Below are 4,050 nucleotides of genomic sequence, written 5' to 3'. Positions count from 1 at the left end.
CAAATCATGTTAATTTAAAATCACATAGTTATATGTTGGTTCTATTAGATATAAATATGTTCAGTTCAAAACATATATATTTTTCATTAAACAAACTCAAAATAGATAGACTGGAGTAACTCAGACCTATAATCGTTTTTTTGAGTGTGTGTGTGTGTGTGTGTGTGTGTGTGTGTGTGTGTGTGTGTGTGTGTGCGTGTTGCCTTTGTGTACCTGCGGCATGATAAGCAGCCTTTGGTTGACTGGCTGAGTAGCCCTGCTTTAGACGCAGCCTCAGACCAAGGCTCCTATCTGTAATGGCTTTCTCCTTTCTTCCTATCTCAACTCATGTTTACTGTGCACTACACACACCATCCAATCTGGACTCATGTTGACTTCATACCCAATGTAGACACACACGCAACACATGAGCACGACGTACACAGAGATATGATACATCTCTATTTATATGCCGTTTTTTGTGTCAGAGCATCTGAGTGATTGTCCATTCAAGTCTGGTTGTAACAAGACTGAATACATTTCCCTCAGATCATCCATGTTGATCTCTTTCACTTTAACCATCTTGTCCCCCTACCTCGCAGACCAGTTCCTGATTGCAGTCTGCATGCTGGGTAAGGATTGATTAGTCGCGTGGTCTCTCCATCCCAATAACCCCCCTCCAGCATTTATTTGCTACATGCTAAGCAAAAACTGATCCATATCTGAGCCAACCAACCCCCCCCCCCTCCCCCCCCTCTGCTCTTGTGATCTCTGTGTCCTCATCGATCCGTCTCTCAGCTTAGAGGAAAGCCTTGATGGTTAAATGATTGCGTGCATCCCTGTTTCTGTGCACTGGGAGGAGTGGAGGTTGGAGGAAGATCAGAAAAAGTTTGTTCCTCTCTGAAATGATAAAGCACACCATATGACTTGGAGATGTGATATAGACCCGAATCTGGGAACAACGGGCAAACAAGAACATTTGTCTTCACAGCACTTTCCTCCCTCCCACCCGGAATTATTTCCTTTCAAACACTATCTCTACCTTTGATATCTCTCTGAACATCTTCGTGGCTTTCTTTTCCTGAATATGTGTGATGTTTCTAGCTATGAAGGAACCAAGCTGATCTCAGTAGATTGTTAAAGATGGGGGGGGGGAGAGTTTAAAATCAGAGGGCTCATAATAATTAATAAAAGGAGTTATGGCAGACGGAGAGAGAGAGGGATGCCAAGCATTGTCTGAACTGCATGTGAGCAAATAGTCCGTTATAGTTGATGTAATAGGCAATGGGCCAATGGAAGAGTTAGTGCCTTTAATCCATGAATATTCTGCTATATTACTTTGAGTAGAGACTGAAGCCTTTGAGGCCCCGAACAAACATGTCTGCCTGGTCATTACTGAAGGTACTCTTGGTTATTTGATAGTGGAAACACTCTTTTTTTCCTAATAGTACTTATAAACCGTGTCCACTTGGCCAACAATGTTCAACAAGTGCTCAGCTTTTAACCTTAACATAAGTCAGCCAATTGACATAATGTCAACTGAAACATGTAAAGCGAATTCAGATAGGAAATTCAAAATAAGGGTTTGTTCTTTTGCAGAGCAGCACTATAGTGACACTTACGGCCCGTCCACACTACAGCTTCGACAGCTTCAAAAACGGTTTCCAACGCGTCTGCCCATTCACTTTGAATGGGGTGACGTCACGTTGCCTCGCTTTTCGCCGAACTGAATTGTGGGTAGCAGAGCGGAGCTTTCATGGCGTTTTAGGCTGCAAAAGTTGAGCAATGTTCAACTTTTGAAGCTTCTGAAGCTTTCGGTGGAAGCGTCAGCCAATCAAATCATATGGCAGTACAAGCTCTAGCCAATCAAACCGCTGCTTGTGTGTCAGGGGCGGGAGATTCATGTGATTGGTTTGTTGGCCGAGCTTCAGACACGCCCGCCGGCAAGCTTTTTCCAAAGCCTCTGTGTGGACGTACCGTAACTGTTAGCAGGTTAAATTATCACTGCCTTACTAACCATTCACTCAGTTAGTAGTAGTGCTCCACCAGAATTGCTTTGAGGTAAAGGCGTGATAGATCACTGTCCTGAAGCTGCTGATTGACAATAGTTTGCACAGTTTCTAATATTTTAACTATGACCACAATAAGGATTCATTGTTTATTGTGATAGCTGTATCTGGTCAGGGTAGAAATGTGTGTGATTAGCATTTCACATGAAGCAGCCTCCTCACTGTTCAACCTGCTTTTGGAACCTGGCACCTCATGGTGCATTAATATTAGCTGTGATAAGAAATTGGAATTATTGACTTTCCTCACTTTGTGAAAAGTCAATAATTTTGGTTCTGCACCGGGCACTGAAATAGACTATTTCATATCTAGGTAATTAATGTGGAAACACTGAGGTGCAGAGTAATGTTATATACCCAATATTTTAGTGCAGCTTTGCTTATTAACAAAAACATTGCTCTATACCAACCCTACAAGGAGAGTTTCTATAATCAGTGCACTGCAGTCATTTCTAGTTTCAGACGACAACATCAGCAACATCCAAAGACTACAGAAGAAACACAAACACTTATTGAGATTATGAAATGACTGTTGGAAATAGTTCTGCATTTATGACTAGAATTCAATCTGAGCTACGTGTAGCCATGAAGCTATCAACTGAAGTGATCAGTCAAACCTGTTGTTCATCCATCTTGATTTTACCTTCATCTTCTTGCTCGCTGCAGGCCAAAGGGAAGAAGCCTCTGTTTGTGCAGCTGGTGCTGGACAACATTTGGAGTTTGTATGACGCTGTGGTCACCAGTAGGTGGGTGAACGCTTTTAAATGGCAAGCTGAATTGTTTTCCTAATTGAACAAAATCTCTGTTGTTATGGGATGTTTAAAGTCATTCATAACGCAACATACTGGCTGACCTTACCACCCTGATTATGAATCCGTGCATATCGGTTTGTCTACCAATGAGAATTCCAGCTCTATGATTACAACAAAAATTATTTAGCGACGTTTAACTGGAAGGATAAACAGAGCGGCAGGACCAAGCCACCTAAAACTCTATATAATGTTAGGGTTTTCAATATCTGTGACAATCAATAAAAAACAGCCTCAGGTTATACAGTTTACTGGACCCACTATGATATAAGATTACATCTATGGCTAAGAGAAAAGCTCACAATTGTTTCTGACAATTAGCCAAAGGCAAAAAACATTACAATCGTCATTAAACTTCTTGTTTTTTTTCGTTTGTTTGAAATGATTCAGGTAAAAAATAGCCTCAGTGAAACTGTCCGTTATAAATATTGTTCTGCACAAGTTCTTGTTTCTTTTAACCTTCAGTTGGCATGAACAAAGTTGGCACCACCCATAGAGCCTTAACTGGCATATATATAGTAACACTCCATATTGAAATAAACCACTGTTGTACTTTAAGCCTCAGCTTCTCAAAAACACACAAATGCCTAAGCTTGGATCACGATAGCACATTAATGCTCATGATATTTACACAAAATGGAACAGTGTTAGTGTGTGTTATCTACGTCCCACAGTCTCTATAAAGGCCCTCTCTCCTCTTCCTGTGACTAGAGACAAGGACAAGGTGGAGAAGGTGCTGTCCTCTCTGGGGGTGAAGGTGATGTCAAGGGACTCCCGGCACTCTGACCCCAAAGTCCTGCTGTCTGCCATCTGCAGCCAGTGGTTACCTGTGTCCCAGGCTGTCCTCGGTATCCTTTGTCCCGTGTCTTCATGTCCTCAGTGCTGGAACCGAACAGGAGGGTTATGTGTGAGCATATTATGGGATGTCTGTGCATCTGGTGTGTTCTTTAACGCAGACTGTAGCAATGCTGTGTGAGAAGCTCCCCAGTCCCTTAGACATCACTGAGGAGCGGGTGGAGAAACTGATGAGTGTCGGAGCGCGGATATTTGACTCTCTGCCCGAGCAGACGCAAGAACTGAAAAGAGGTACACACACACACACACACACACACACACACACACACACACACACACACACACACACACACACACACACACACACACCCACACACACACACACACACACACACACACAA

General features: G+C 42.6%; 1 long non-coding RNA gene across 1 annotated transcript; it reads left to right on the top strand.

The window, feature by feature from the left end:
- The first annotated feature begins 2,710 nt into the window (after window positions 1-2,710).
- On the top strand, window positions 2,711-3,934 carry LOC104957958 (uncharacterized). The gene is made up of 3 exons (XR_799714.1): window positions 2,711-2,791; window positions 3,566-3,702; window positions 3,818-3,934. It is a non-coding gene; the product is annotated as an uncharacterized lncRNA (long non-coding RNA).
- The last annotated feature ends 116 nt before the right edge of the window (window positions 3,935-4,050 follow it).

The sequence above is a fragment of the Notothenia coriiceps genome, unplaced genomic scaffold (genome assembly GCF_000735185.1).
Source record: "Notothenia coriiceps isolate Sejong01 unplaced genomic scaffold, NC01 NC01_scaffold00028133, whole genome shotgun sequence".
In the NCBI taxonomy this organism is placed as follows: Eukaryota; Metazoa; Chordata; class Actinopteri; order Perciformes; family Nototheniidae; genus Notothenia; species Notothenia coriiceps.
This window is presented reverse-complemented; position numbering and strand designations above follow the sequence as displayed.